Source organism: Podarcis melisellensis (assembly GCF_964234715.1).
Source record: "Podarcis melisellensis genome assembly, chromosome: 5".
In the NCBI taxonomy this organism is placed as follows: Eukaryota; Metazoa; Chordata; class Lepidosauria; order Squamata; family Lacertidae; genus Podarcis; species Podarcis melisellensis.
The window spans coordinates 25,839,236-25,856,026 of NC_138537.1; the positions used below are offsets into that span (position 1 = coordinate 25,839,236).

The following is a 16,791-nucleotide window of genomic DNA, read 5'->3' on the forward strand; positions in this document are numbered from 1 at the left end:
ATAGCAAGGTCAAGCGATCAAGAAAAACCACCCTATAAGAGGGAGGGAGGGCGGGTGATCTGGTGCAAAACGGCCAAGAGGACGTCCAACGTCTGGCCCCTGTATTTAAAGACTCTGACCCCTCCTCCAAATTGGCAACAATCAAATCTCCCCAGCAACCCAATTTTAACCACTTAAAGGCTTGGGTTCCTTACCAAATTTGCCTAGTCACTGCAGGGTCGCTTGTTCCCCAAACCGCAACACGTGCTCTCTGTTAGGGAGAACACGCTTTACTGTCAGGCTGGTTGCCCAGGAATGTAAAAACGAAAGGGAATGTTTCTTACTGTCTGCTTTTTATTCTGTATTTACCAAGAGAGGCTATAGGTAATTGGATAATGGTGTTGTCCTGAGTGAATCTCCACCCCCCGTCTTTCCCACTTCCTCATGACTCATTCTCATCATCTCACCTATGGGTGCTGCTACGTGCCCTCTGTCTTCGAGCTTTTTGCTTGTCTACTTTCAAGGCTTGCCAGGTTCTGGGAGAGGGAGGGTCTGGAATGCTTTCTAAAGACACTATGTCCGTCAGCTGTTGCCCCCCCGGTGTTTCCTCCTCCTCCTCTCCCATTACCTCCCAACTTTCTCTCTCATCTGCCTCTGAGCTCTAACCTCCCTCAAATCCCTGTTGTAAATCTAAACTTTCTTCTTGCTCCTCCCCCCTGGAAGGGTCAAACTGGAGAGGTGGTCTCCACCATTCTTCCTCTGCCAAGTCCCTGACAGTTACTCCATATTTATATATCAGGGCAAATGTCTGGGAAATGTCCTTATAAATAATAATAATAATAATAATAATAATAATAATAATAATAATAATAATAATTTATTTATACCTCACCTTTCATAGTTCAGAAAACCGGGCTCAGGGCAGCTAACAACAAATTTAAAACACTTAATTGATGCAACAAAAAACAGCATAAAATACAGTATAAAACCTGAATAACAATAAATTCAGAATTCAAAAATCAGTTTAGGGGGGAAATCGATCCAATATACATTAGATGATCACCAGGGCTAGCTGGCTAAATTTGTCCTATTTGGGCCAGCGAGGAGACCAGGAGAGAATTAGCTGTGGGATCCCAGAGCAGGTAATCTTCATAAAAAGGGGAGGGGAAGGGAAGGAAGGGGAATAAAATATCAGGCTAAGTTCAAATTGAAAGCCAAGTGGAATAGCTCTGCATTACAGGCCCTGCAGAAGGAAGTTAAATCCTGCAGGGCTCTGGTCTCATGGGACAGAGCATTCCACCAGGTCGGAGCCATCACTGAGAAGGCCCTGGCCCTGGTGGAGGATAATCTGACTTCCTTAGGGCCCGGGACTGCTAGACTATGCTTATTCATGGACCTTAAGATCCTCTGCCACTCTATAGAAAGGCTGCATTCCACAGAGCACTGAAACAGAATACTTGGACTTACAAGTGGGTCACTATGTTATGTTTAAATTGACAAAAATGCCACAGATAACAGAACTGTTCTGCTCTTCCATTTTGAGTGCCAAAGGACCCTTTATGCAGGAGATTAGCTTTTTAATGTCCCAATACTACCATTTTTACGGTAAACAAGCTGGGGTAGGCTTCAGATTTGACCAGAACAGTTGTACTAAATGAGGAGGTGTTACCCACCCTTTCCTTCCATTCTATGTAAACCCAGAGTTGCTGTTAGCCAAGTTGAGGTGGGGAAATACAGCAACTGGTAATTCAATTTAGTAGTTGGTTTCTAAAGTGGGAAATGCTAAGGTCTATGAAATCTTATGAAATCACATATCTAGGGGTGGAAGCTAAAATTATATTCAGTTCACATTTAAAGGTGAATCTGTCATAGAATTGTAGAGTTGGAAGGGACCCCTAGGGTCATCTAGTCCAACTCCCTGCAATTCAGGAAACCACCTTGAACTCCCTTTTTGGTGGAAAATATTTTACTTAACATATAAACAAACAGAGTGCACATTCAGCCTTCATAGCCCACATGGCTACATGAGTTGATCTTGCCCTTATCTCCTCTCTTATAAGCACTGCAAATTATGGGACTATGTATGGTCCACTATATAATGATTTTGTGGGGCTTGTGCACTGGCTCATAGCAACCAGGTCTAAAGTCTGTAACAGCTTGCAGTTGGTAATGGAAGCACTATCAGTTCATGCTGGCTTTTGCAGTGCCTGCACCATGGAAACTTGCCTTTCTCACTCTTCATCTTTCAGCTTCCACTTGCCTTGCCCTCAACTGCTGTTTGATTGTACAGTGGTACCTCAGGTTACATATGCTTCAGGTTACAGACTCCACTAACCCAGAAATATTACCTTGGGTTAAGAACTTTGCTTCAGGATGAGAACAGAAATCGTGCTCCGGTGGCAGCGGGAGGCTCCATTAGCTAAAGTGGTGCTTCAGGTTAAGAACAGTTTCAGGTTAAGAATGGACCTCCGGAACGAATTAAGTACTTAACCCGAGGTACCACTGTACTTCTTTTCCTAGAGAATTTAATGCCACGGGACCAAACTGGGGAGGATAATGAGACAAATACGATGTGTATTGACATGGCTACACAACAGATTCTCTGGTCCATGTGTTCCCAGCACTTCCTGCACTATGCCAGTGCAAGGAGAATCAAGGGGAGTTTGTGATAAGTCTGGGGTGGTCTGCTATTCACATGTTTGGAAATATGTAAGAGCCAACTAGCCATGCCCAAGCCCCATGGCATGCCAAGGAATCCATGGCACTTCGGATTCCAATTCTGAATTGGAATGGCTCCATGAGTCTTTTGGAACCATTAGCGTTTCAGGTTTTGTTGTGGATTGCTTGAATGAAGAGTTCTGTGGAACTCTAATGGTAGTTCACTTCTTTCTGATATTTAATTGGTACTCATAAAGTTATTATGCTACTGCTGAAGTTTTAACCTAAAGCTAGACCTCCCTTACTCATAAAACCACTCTCTTAGAACTTTTAAGAGATTGGTTTTGAGAATAAGATGATCAAATTTAAAAACAAGTTGAGTTTCTACTCCCTCCTCCCCACAATTTACTGGTAACAATGTGTAACAACACCCTGAATTTAAGACTGATGTAGTAAAATGGGCCTGAATAATACATTGTAGCCTTGACCAGAAAATGTTTGCTTGCTCACATAAAGTAATTTGCCTCTTAGCACAGCTGGGTTTCCTTTTGCAAGTGTTTTATTTTTTATGAAGTAAAGAGAAAACATTATTTTTGTAAACCAATGTTTTAATCTAATTGATGACAAGTCAATGGCCTAGAATAGCAATGGTTACTTCAAAACACCTCTCAATTTGCACATTTTAGGGCCTGCTAAGCTAGAGAACTGAAGCATGAGGCAAATGAAAAAATATGAAGTTCATAATCTATGGAGACCTGCATGTGTACAGCCATAAAAGCCACAACTGCCAGCTCAGGTGGAAAAATGCTGAAGTGAGAAATGTATTCAATAAATAGAAAACACAGCATGGAGCTGAAAAGTGTGCATGAGAAACTGGTTAGGAGATTCGAATAATGGAAAAGGGAGCAGATGGAGCATGGGTGTACATTAAACAGTAGTGTTCATAGCTTGTGACATAAAGCATTCCTCTGGGAGCCTAATTCTTAACTATCTTGAAATTCATTCAATTTAAAATATCATGGTCTTGTTATCATATCATTTTACAGAAATTTTATTGAAAATATTATTGTGATGGACTGCATTTCACACATGGAAAGGTGTGCTACGGTGGGCGGCGGGGGAGGAAACACAGAAGTACTATTTAAATCCCTTGCAAGTTTGGCTGCTCAAAGTTCCACTAACTTTTGTGCACTTTCCAGGGAGCAGATTTCTTTTTTCATTGTGGGCTGGCATCCAATGATGTTGCTCAGCTGTTGGTAAGTCTTCCATCAACAGAGCAGGGATGGACGCCATTTTTAATTACAAGTACTCCCTCCTTCAGCATCCCTACACCTTTTCCAAATCTGGTCTGGAAGGTCCCCCGCCCAATCATCTTGAGCAGATTTAGGGGGGGCTGCAGAGTTCTCCCCTCCAAGTTCTACCGATCAAAGACTTTCCATCACCTGAGTGACACCACTGAATATAACCCCATTAATGTACTATGGTAGGGAATGGGACATGTCAGAACTACGCACTGAATGACTTGTGCAAGTCATTGGGTTGTATCAAATATTAGTCATGGCTAACTTAGGCCCATTAATTCCAGTGGGTCTCCTCTAAGCAACACTAATGTTGGATACGAGCGAAAGTCTCTTCTGTTGCTCTGTGTCACAGCGTTGTTGCAAAGATGATCTTTGGGGGGTGATTTCATTTATTTATTTTGCCTTATTTGTACATTTGCCATGTGGCAGGAACTGATGGGACTAGAACAGATAACCTTTGGTTTTGTGGATGTCAGCCCTGTGGAACACCATGATAATGGATTATTCCGAAGTTCTGGACTGGCCCTGACCACTCATACTTGCCATTGGACCATGTTGGGCAGAAAGAGCTATAAATGCTTCCTGGACTTTGCCTGAGCATCAAGGTCTTTCTTACTCAGGTATGCCACTATGCATCCCCTGCCTCTGACTCCCTGCTTTAGGCTCTGGTTCCTGGTTCTCTGCCAGCTGCCTACAGCTTTGATAGCATGTGATATATCAAACAGTGATCAAGTGGTGTTTCGCAGTGGTGCTTCACAATTGAGGAGGAGCCATGACCTAGTGGTAGAGCTCAGGAGCCTGCCATTAGACAGATATGTGGACACCAGCTATTATTTTACTGCTTGGTTACTCAGCACATGATGACTTCACAGCTCTGCACCCTTCCATCAGTTGCCTGCTAGTAACCTTAGGTAGCATGGGGAGCATCTTCCTTACAAGGATAGTCCAATGTGGTTTGGGCTATTAATATAGAAAATGATGGGAGGTGGGGAAGAGGAGACAAAATTGTGGTTTATAAAATTATGCATGGATTGAAGAAAGTGGATGAAATATCTCTGCACCCCCTGTCTCCACACACACACTTCAGTTGCAATTGATCGAGATCACTCTAAGGAACTGAGTGGCAGCGAGTTCAGCACAGACAAGGGAAAGTCCTTCTTCACAATGAATAATAGAATTCACTGCCACAAGATGGAGGCGATTGCAACTGGCTGGGATGCTTTGAATAGGCTTTAGAGAAAAACCTTGGCAATAAGTACCATTGAACCAAATGGGAAAGTGTATATTTGGTTCTAAGTTCAGCCTACCGAATATGCTGAAAGGTTTTCTGTTTGAGGTGATGTGACTCTTTTCCTTCACTGTTGTGCTTAACCTGAAAGGCTCATTTGCACACCCAAATCACCACTTGGCAGTGGGTGAAGTCATTCATTAGTGAAGGTTGATGTGTGAGCAGACCTTGTATGTCAATTTATTGTGCCAAAATAAATGATAGATTATTTCAGTCTTAACCTATACAGGTAAGTTAGCTCCAGTTCTGTGGTGGAGAAGGAAGGAAGAGTCACATAGATTACACTGTAGAAATCTAAGAGTTTGCTGACACAAGGGAGCATTCATTCATATTTCCTTGATAAAGTATCATTTTGCTTGTAAAAAAAAAGTACGGTTTTTTTAATAAAAAACTTCTACTTGCACATTTCTGATCAGCTCCATGTGGCAGGAAGCAGGAATAACTCCTTGTCATGCCCAAATTATTAAATTAAAATAGGTTTAAAACACACATGTATATTCTACTGTCAGCAGCTAGACTACTGAAAAAAGCATATTTTGCAAGGCTGCAATTATGGGTTAAAATAATCAGAAGAAAAAATGGGTTTTCAAACATTTTCCATTTAAGTCAAATGTATTCCTGGCATAAGCTGATTGAAGCTTTTGGCTCAATTTGTCTCATTTCCTTAAATCCTTAAAATCATTTTGTATCACTGGCAGGATGATTAAAAGGATCCAAGATGGTTTTAATCAAAAGCAGGATAATGTGAATATAACTATATTACACACCCACACCCACACACACCACACGTCACCCTGCCCCCTTCCCTTGCAATCACAATGGAGTAGAACACTGAAACTTTGCAGACTGACTTCTCATAAAATCAGGATCTTATTTCTGGTGTGAGCTTTTAGCAAGGTGGTCACAGCTGGCAGCAGGTGGTTCAGAAAATGCCCATTTTATTCAACATTATTTTGTTCTTAAATGCTTCACAGTTGAGGCTCGGCAAGAAACGCTTCTCACTGTGTGGACTTAGGGAATATTGTGCAGTTGCAGAATTGGGGTGGCTGGGAAACATGAGAAATGTCCATCTGATTCATTATTTTCAAATAAATAGCATTTCTTCCTGGTTTGGCTTGTGTACAGTTCATTATGTTAGGAACACTGTCGAGCTCTTTCACACGGCGAATGTCAGCAAAGCATACCTTGCTATCTAGATCAATTTAAATACTTATTAAGTAGCAATATAAGGCATTGGCCTGTTCCAGAGCTCCTGTCAACTTTCTTAGTGGAAGATTCAATGGAGGAAGCAGGTCTCTGCATATGAGTGTCTTGGACCCATGAATCTACAAGCAATTGCTGGATTAGAGCACATTTTAACTTCTGTCTTGAAAGCAGTTGCTGGTATGCACCTAATTCATACAATATTTTTCCTGTTTCATCACCCAAATGGTGACTGGGTTGAGTAAGAAAGACCTAGGCTAGTCAATCAGAATCATATTTCAGCTAGTTCACTGTGTAGGTGAACTCTGCTGTCTTACATTGTTTTGCTGACTGATTTATGGTTTTTTCTTATTGCATCTTGTGTTGCATTAATAAGTTGTTCACAGCTTTGGGAGCACTAAGGCCTGAGCAGTATGTAAAAATAACAAACAAATTGTATTGTTTCCATAACGGTTCCCATGGAAGATATTCTCTGATGAGAACCCACTGAAAAATGCATTATGTGTGTGTGTGTTATGTTTTCATTTTTGACAAAGGAGACTTCGTAGCAAATGAGTCCATCAATACATATAGCAGTAGCAAATGGTGTGATGGGGTGGTGACACTTACCTGGCCTCCTGACAACTGTTCCTTACTGGAAAGGAGAGGGGGAGAGGCAAGGTAGCAGGGAGGTCAGTGTGGTGCAAGCACATTGACAGGCATGCTAGAGTGGCTCTGCCAATGAGTTTGTATTATGACAACTTCCTTGCTCCTCTCCATCCCTTTCCCTGTAAGCAGAAGAGACTCAGATGACCAACAGATCTGGTGATCCTACCACATTGCCCACTACTGCAAAATTGTGTCATGAGAATTTCACCTCAGGATAAACCTCTTTAGTGAATTTTAGTCCTGAGTTGAGTGTATGAATCCTGCAAATGCTTACGAGTCCCTCACTCCAGCCAACAAATGCTGACTCAATATGGAGTCGACCAACTTCTGGTGTAGGTGCTCAGGCAGTAGGATGGTGGCAGGTTTTCACCTTGAATTGAAAACTATTACTCTGTTTGTGAACTTGTTGCCATTTATCACATTCCAGCTTGCTCTTACGGGATCAGGGAGAATTGGTATCAGATAAGAAACTAATTCAACAATCTGATATGATTCAGATAATTTAACTGAATCTCCAACACTGTTACACTTTGCTCAGCTAAGAACATTGACTCTGTCATAATCAGAAAGTTTGACTTGCTCTGAGGGGCACTTGGTTTTAAATCCTTCCTTGGTTATGAAGCATGCTGTATTGCTTTGGGCAATTGCACTGTCTCTCAGCTTTCCATACTTCGTCCCATGAGGATTGTGTTGTATGGCCTTTTTACATAACTGCAAAATATACTTCAGTTATGAAAAATGTAAGCCTATTAGAAACTGCAAAGAACAGTGCTGGTTCTGCCTTTGTCAAAAGGTTGGTGTGCTCTGTTATAGTAATATTGTGAATTTTTGCAGTGTTCTTTAGTATTTATTACCCCTTAGTTAAAGTTAAAACCGAAAACACCAAAAACAAAGTTTTAGCTTGACCAATAGAGCTCAAAATTATGATATAATAAATGGCCAATGGACATACATTTGTCCTGATGTTGATTAAAATATTACTTTGATTTGTTTTGGTCCTGAGCTGAGTTTAAGGTTGTACTCTGAGTACACAAAGCCTAGAAGAGTTTGGGACTTGCCTCATCCATGCCTACTCAATTGCTTCAACCTGCAGAACTTGTACTTTTACAGATGCCAATATAATGTTTGTTCTGCATCTATTAGGAGTCGATTTTCCAGTGCGGCAGCACCTATGCTTTATAACTTTACTAATATTAGGCAGGCAAGCTCCATATACCATTTTAGATGCCTGCTAAAAATGTTTTTATTTCAGAAAGCCTATCCGGACACACAACCTTGCTTGTGTATAACTAAACTATTGTTTTTAATATTTGTTGATTTTATCTGCATCTTATTGACTATTGCTTTATATTGTTTTGTGTTCATCTCTTAGGTGACTTTTAAAAATCAATTTATTATTTTTTTCCTATACATTAGAAAAATAACATCTAGTAATAACATCTTCCCCCACCCATTAATTTAGAGAATACATGATATTGGGTACAGCAACAATAAGACTTGACTTTTCTCCCATGGGAAACCATGGAAATTAAAGAAGGCATCTCTAAATCTGTCTTCCATCAAACCCACCATTATCTGTACAGCCCCATGACAGAATTTTATGAAGTGTTGGAAACTAGCTTTTATTTAGAGAGAGAATGTTAATAGAAAAGCTCAATCATGCTTTATATTGACATGCATATGAATTTGCTAGCAGTGCCCTAAGGGATTCCTTATCAGCACCAATATTATCGGATATAATTTTTTTCCAAAGATCCATTGCAGTATCATATTAACTCCTGGATCCAACCTGTGCTATACCTTCTCAGCAGGTTTTGCTCCGTTACCTGTAATCTTCCTCATGCATACAGTCCCGATCTAAGTGAAACTCCTGCTTTCAGATCATTCATATCTTAGGACTCACAATTGATATATCAGTCACAGCATAAAATACTATCATTCCCGTAGACCAACTGTTTACCGGAGTATAACACAAACTCTCCTTCTGTGACTCATTTCATCACACTGTTTCACATAGTGATGTTTCAATGTGAAATGAAGTTTTTTCATGCTGTGCTTCTGAGTAGAAAAAAGACAGACAGCGCATGTATGATAAATGGTAAGGGTTCTGAGAGAAGCCTAGCAAAAAATGCAATCTGGAGCCATTATACTTGGTTAAATAATTTAGGGCACAAATGTGCTTGTTAACATTTCAGGACTAAATACTATTTATATGACTGCAGGTAGGAAAAAACCAGTTACATTTGCATGGAATTGCTTAATCTGATCCCCCGTCCAAAAAATAAAACTATATCATGATGATTAAAATTGCTAGTGAAAAATATTTTGCAATCTACTTCGTTAGTAAAAATGATGACCACGTTGTTCACCATTTATCCAATTACCTGCAGAAAAATGAAGACAACTACCACCAAAATCATGTGTTATTCAGTGAAGTTTATTGTCGTGTTCTAATTATGGGTGAGGTCAGATGAGGCTTGTTCTCATAACCTCTGTGGTAGACCTCTTAGAAACTGCTAGGCTATAAGCTAAGACTGGAGAGAGTAAGGTTTGTATGATGGGGAGAGCAGCCTGGGATCCAGGCTGGAAGCAGGTTAATGTGGGTCTTTGAGACCCCACATATTGGTATCCATAGGCCTCACTGTGGCTTTAAGCAGCACCCTACAATTGCAGCTTCCTTACACAACTATCTTTGTATCACCACAATTCTTCTATTCTCTCTTCTCTGCTGCTCTTCATAGCACCCTTATACTGTCTTCCTGCCCCCTTGGCCTAAAAATCAGCCTCCAAATTACACTCTATCTCACGCCCTCCTCCAGGGGGGTTTGGAACAGTGTTCTGATGGAGAAAGCAGATAATAAAGAGCTGCTGCTTCATACCTTTCAGGCATTCTTCTCAGTATCACCATCCCAGTGTTAACACAAAGGTTCTGAGCCATTTCTCATGGGGAGGAGAGCACAGCAGCAACTTCTGAGCTCTGCTTTTAGCCACTCCAGTGCTGACAGAGCTCAAAAGCCCACCAAAGAGGTGCTGCTCTGCTTTTTCCAAACACACCTCCCAGCAGGAAACACAAGTGCGCTGTCATTGCAGTGTTCTCTGTGGCAAGCATCCCTGCAGGCATCTCTCAAACGAAGAGATGGGCAATCATCCCTGAGGCCTCAGTGATGGTGCAGAAGCTTCTGGGAAAATCACCCAATTCCCAGTTTGAGCAAGACAAAGAGAGAGCTTTGCAGCTTCGTGGCTGAATAAAGAGACAGACAGAGAGGCTGGGTTGAACTATGGCTACTTTATTAATATGAAAACCCCTTAAAATCCCTGAAGAGGGAAACGCTGTTGATGTGGGAGCAAAACCTGGACCTGAAATAAACTGCAGCCACTAGGGTGCCCAAACCCCTGCCTGCAGGAAATGAAGGGACAACTGTCAAGCCTGCATCCTGTTCCAAGATCAAGCCATGAAGTTGAGTAGGGCCCTGAATCTCAGAGGGTCCCCAGAAGTGACTTTAGTCCACATTGCTTAAAATTTTGGGGTCTAGTAGACCCAATTTGAGTCACACTGATCTGAGTCAAATTGATTATTTTGTAACCCACCGACAGCATACAATATGGCTAACTTATCTCAACAGCTCCCCCCCCCCATGCACAAACAGATCCCACTGCAGCCAACGAAAGATGATCAACCACACCCTACACCAGGGGTCAGCAAACGTTTTCAGGAGGGGGCTTGTCCACTGTGCCTCAGACCTTGTGGGGGGCCGGACCCACCCTCTCCCGAAAGGATCCCCCGGTGCTCACACCACATCTGCCTCGCCTTCGGCAGCGTTCTGGGTGGCAGAGGCAGCCTCCCCACCACCGCCACTTCAGCTCTTGGCCATATGCGGCTGCCTCAGTGGGAAGGAAGGGGTGTTACCCAGAGGCATCTGTGGCTTTGGATTGGCTGAAGGAGCTTCCTGCGGCCAATCCAAAACCGTGCCAGCGTCTCTGCCTGCCCAGAGGTGTCTGTGGCTTTGGATTGGCTGCAGGAGCTTCCTGCAGCCAATCCGAAGCCACGCCAGCGTCATGGAAGTCAGTCCCCACATGGCGAGGCCTCCACGCCACACTGGGTTAGCGCAGGGACTGACTGAGCAGGCAGCAGGGTCCGCAATGTTTGTGGGCCAGATTAATGAGTCCAGTGGGCAGCATCTGGCCCTAGACTACTCCAACCTCTCTCACCACTAAGGGAATATAGCAAGTGCATAGAAAGAGAACCTACCCAAGTGATGCTGACACAAAACCCCCAGACATACACGAAGTAAAAGAACATAAACTTTACCACCCCACCCCTCTCTCCCGTCTCCCCCTTTCCCCAACATTCCAACATTTGAGAGTCCGTAGCATAAAGGTTGTAAAGATGTGGTGATCTGTTGTAGAACAACCCCATTGGATAAGGTAACAGTGGTTACTCAGACTCCGCATGACAGTTCAAGCTTCAGGCCCCCCAAAATCTAGGTCTGCCCCTGGGTTTGCCCCCCATCGCTGAACAAGGTGAAAATGTGCACTGCTGACTAGCACCAAGGCAAAATGGGAGGCAGAAGAGGTTCTGCAAGACTTCAAGGAGTGCAAGAAATACATTACTTTGCTCCTACCTATGTTTTTCCTGCTAAAAAAATAAATAATCCATCCAGATGCCCTTGCAATTGTGGCAGGGACTTCTGGGCTAATCTCCCATTTCTCAGAGGGAGTGTCTTTGCAGAGTTACTTGTGTCTGACATCCATTGTACTCTGTTTGTTTTTCCTGCTGCCAGATAGTTCTCCAATTCTTTCCCACTTAGCTTGACTATGCATCGAATAACACTGGCTTGGGGTAGCCACTGGAGCAAATAAAGGACCACATTGCAAAATACGCTGCTGTTTATTTTTGTTGCAACTTCATTGGCTGATTGGTTTATAGCTATCACAGTAAGTTCCACAGAAAGCAAAGTCCTCTAACAAATATTAAAGAAATGTGTTGTCCTCACAAAGCCTCTCAAGTCAAAGGTTTTCAGGTTTTCTATTTTTGTAGCTTTGTTGTTGGTAGTAGTAGTTTGATAGGACCTAATGAAGAGATGTGAGAGGCAATCTGCAGGTGACATCAAAACTGTGAATGTCACGGGACTGGAGACCCTTTGAGAAAATTACTGTGTCCTCAGAAGAAGGCATGTACCAAGAAAATGCAGTTTAGAACAGGAAGCCAGACTGGTGCCTTCTGAATGCTGCTGGGCTTCAGCTCACATTGGCTGCAGCCAGAGTGACCAGTGGAGAGGGATAATTGGATAATCTAGAGGGCACCCAGCTGGCAACCCCTGGTTTAAACTTTTACAGAAACTGAGCACACCAAATGCATTGCAATTACTGACACTTTAACCAAGGCTTAATTCTCACACACAAACTGCATACAGGAGCTGTCATAAAGACCAGTGTGGATTTAAAGTGCTATGATACAACATTAAATAGTCATGTTGTTATTGGTTGTTTAGCCATGTCCGACTCTTCATGACCCCATGGACCAGAGCACGGCAGGTCATGGTTTTCTCCAAAATAATTCTGGGAGGTGTAGTTTTTTAAGGGCACTGAGAGTTGTTTGGAGACCCCTGTTCCCCTCACAGAGCTACAGTTCCCAGAGTTCCCTCTGAAGAATTCCCTCTGAACCACTTAAGGATTGTACCTCTGTGAAAGGAATAGGGGGCTCCTAATAACTGTCAACAGGGACGCGGGTGGCGCTGTGGGTTAAACCACACAGCCTAGGACTTGCCAATCAGAAGGTCAGCGGTTCGAATCCCCGTGACAGGGTGAGCTCCCATTGCTCGGTCCCTGCTCCTGCCAACCTAGCAGTTCGAAAGCACATCAAAGTGCAAGTAGATAAATAGGTACTGCTCTGGCGGGAATGTAAACGGTGTTTCCGTGCGCTGCTGTGGTTTGCCAGAAGCAGCTTAGTCATGCTGGCCACATGGCCTGGAAGCTGTATGCTGGCTCCCTCTGCCAATAAAGCGAGATGAGCGCCGCAACCCCAGGAGTCGGTCACAACTGGACCTAATGGTCAGGGGTCCCTTTACCTTTACCTTTAACAACTGTCAATAGTTCCCAGAGTTCTTGGGGGAAGCCACGGCTGTTTAAAGTGGTGTCATAGTGCTTTAAATGAATGCTGTGAATGGGGCCTTTGTGGAAACAGCCACAAATGATAAGAGGTTTGTGTGCGAGGCAGCTTCTGGAGATTTTCAGTATGACATTGCATAAGGAGTAGCTTTCCTTACCAAAGTGTCACTGTGTGGGCTGAGTATTCAGACAACGACTACTATGCCAAAGTTTTCACATTGGAATTAGGATAGAGCACTCTAGAGAGTTCAAAGCACTTTTAACTATATTAGCTCATTTGTTGGAATTCACCCCTTCTTTCCTGATAAACCTTTGAGACTGGTGGATGACTTTGTATTTCTTAATCTGCATGTTAGTTTCATAATGATTCATAAAACCATCAAAGCTTTGTATGAGATGAAAGCAGAGAATATTTTTTAATGCATACAGGGAAATCAAATAAGGAGCATCTACAAGTTTCCTATGTTTGGATGAATGTAATGTATTTTATAATTGAACAACCTATTTGCCATAAATATGGATTCAAAGCTCATAGAGACTAAGGGATTCAGCTAGATTGGTAGAGGAAAAGCATTTGCGTTGTATATGCAATATAACACTGTGACACCAGATAGAGTTGTGGAGTCCCATCTTTCCTTACCGTATTTCCGTGTATGAGTTTGCAACACGTTTAACCGAATCACTTATTTGACATGTCTCAATCCAGCCTAAGATTATGTGAATATGAGAAGAGCTGTTCTGCATCTGACCGAATGCCCATCTAGTCTAGCATCTTCTTTCTCACAATGTCCAGTCATATCCTTTGAGAAGCCCACAAGCATGAAGGCGACAATCCTCTTCTGTGTCTTGTATTCAGAGGTTCACTGCCTCCGATGGTCTATTTAACTTCCATACTTAATAGCCTTTGATAGATCTATCCACCACAAATTTGTCTAAGGCTTTTTGAAGTCATTGTGCCCAGTGGTCATCTTCTAATCTAGTGACAATGGCTTCTACAAATTAATGATGCATTGTGTAAAGAAATATATATTGCTGCTTAACTGCTTTGAGGGTATTGTTTTTATTTTACATTCAAGTGGTATATACATTTTATGAAATAAATAAATGAATGAACTAAAAATGAATTAATGATCATTATTGAGGAAACAGTTGTAAAGTCTGTATTGCACAGATTAGTTGGGACTGATCTGACACAGAAAAAAGGTAGGAGGGGTGATTTGAGGGGCAGACTGCCTCTAAAGTATGTGAGATTGGAGCTCTGAGCAGCAGGACTAGGAAATCTATGGATCTTCGTTTATTGCTGGACTACAACTCCAATCATCTTGCTGGTTGGGGCTGATGGGAGTCAGAGTCTAACCACATTAGAAGGGTCACAGTTTACATGTCCCTAGTGGAAAGCTTTAATACTGTAGTTAACTTACTGAACATCTATTTTTTTCTATTATTATTAGTCACTTGTTACTGAAAACTCCTGAAGAGAGTTTGGATCTGGCGTCTTTTGTGCTGCTTAAATTATAGAGGTTTGCTTTGTGCCAGTTTCTTGTGTATAAAATTGATCCTTAAGGGTTGTATCCACAGAAGTTCCATTCAGAGAAGGTTCACTGAGTTAATCTTGCCTGTAAACTTCCATGGGTTTGCTCTGGTTGAAATAACAATGGTTACATCCCCATTTCCATTGATTTCACTGGCTCTATTCTGAGTATGTCTAGTATTGGATAGCACCCCATATTGTTACAGTGACTTCATAACTAACTTTTTCTATCTAGAAATGCTTCAGAAAACTTGAAGTGTTCAGTTGGGTTATTTCTGCACTCGGCACTTAAAACTAAGTATCATGCAGATATGTAGTCTTAATGATCAGGGATGAAATTTGTCGCCGTCCACCATTCATTGTATTATTAGCACAATGGCTAAATTGCAGGTGAGACACCTCTTTATTAGAGCACAATGCAACAGTATGGTGAAACTCTGAAGATCACATTGTAGTTAGAGAATATGTTCAGCAGAACAACCACAGTGGCTTGGAATGACATTTACTTCCAACTATTTCCAGTGCTAAGGACTGATTTATTACACACCCACTCCATCTGACATAAGGTAATAAACTCTGATGTATTAATCATGTAATTTAATATTTATGGTATTTGCTAAAGACAACCATGATTAAAATTGTTGACATTTTAATAATGATACCCTAGAAGTAACTAAAATACTTGCTATTATTAGACTCCATTCCAGAACAGTTGGTCTCCCACATGATATATCCAATACAAAGTGATACGTTCGTCTATTCTTCCTACTTGCCTTGAATAACTAATGTGAAAGGTATTAGATTTATTGAGTAATTTCCTATGTGTTACCTGGCCACAAATGCCAGTAACATAAAATAAATTTTGAAGATGCGATAGTGGTAGGATATGGACTACTAAATGGCATGAAATAAATTTTTGGTATCTCTCTTGTAAAGTCTGCGAAGATATTTCAATTTAACCACTTCCAGATAGGATTATAGCAATATGTTCTACATGGGGCTGCCCTTGAAGACAGCTCAGAAACTTTTGGCTAGGGTTCTTATGTGTGTGTTTAAAGCCCTAAATGACTTAGGCCTCAAATATCTGAAAGGTCACCTCTTTCCACGCACACCGCCTTGAGTGTTAAGATCAGTAGAGGGAGCCCTCTTTGTAATTCCACCTTCCTCAGAAGTTCAGGGATGGTGGCTTATTTCAATTGTAGCTCATGTGGAAGGATTTTTCTCTTAGTTCCTACTTAAGCAATTGTTTGATCATGATCGTAGTGAAAGGATCCTACAACCATGCATGACTCAGAAGGACAAGTATTAACTGGATATAGTCATACTGGGTAGTGCTTTGCTAGGACATAGAAAAGTTGGGTTCTAGTGTTTGGAATAAAATAGGTCAGAATCGCACTGTTAAATAATTATATATATATATATATATATATATATATATATATATATATATATATATAATTAAGTAATGCAGAAATAAAGGCTGGTGATGGTGCCCAGAACTGGACAGGTGGGGGCTGACCAGGTGGGGGCTGACCATAGCAGGATAGAGCAGTACAATGACTTCCCTTGATTGGGACACTAAACCTTGGTCAATGCAGCCTAGAATAGCATTAGTCCCCCCCCTTCTCTCTCTCTCTTTTTTTGGTGGTGCATCACTGATGTTAAGCTTGTGGTCTACTAAGACCCCTAGATCTTTTTCACAAGTAATACAGGCAAGCCATCTTATATTTGTGCAGCTGGTTATTCCTGCCTAAGTACAGAACCTTACATTTGTCCCTACTGAAATACATTCTGTTCATTTGGGCACAGTTCTCCAATCTGTTAAGGCCATCTTGAATCCAGATTCTGTCTTCTTCTGACAGTAGTTTGGTGTCATCTGCAAATTTGATTAGTATTCCTTCAAATCCTGCATCCAAGTTATTTATAAAGATGTAGAACAGCAACAGGCCCAGGACAGAACATTGGTATTTTTTCTTAAAGAAGATTCTCATTCCATACAAAGTGAATCAGAACCAACACAGCAGAGTTGCTAGAGTATTGGACTTGGATGTGGAAACCTCAATCTGAATACTTCC

The 16,791-nt window shown here is 41.7% G+C and overlaps 1 long non-coding RNA gene across 4 annotated transcripts in view; it reads left to right on the forward strand.

Moving 5' to 3' along the window:
* Nucleotides 1-16,791, forward strand: part of LOC309369993 — a 250,309-nt gene that overhangs the window by 136,298 nt on the left and 97,220 nt on the right. The window lies entirely within an intron of this gene.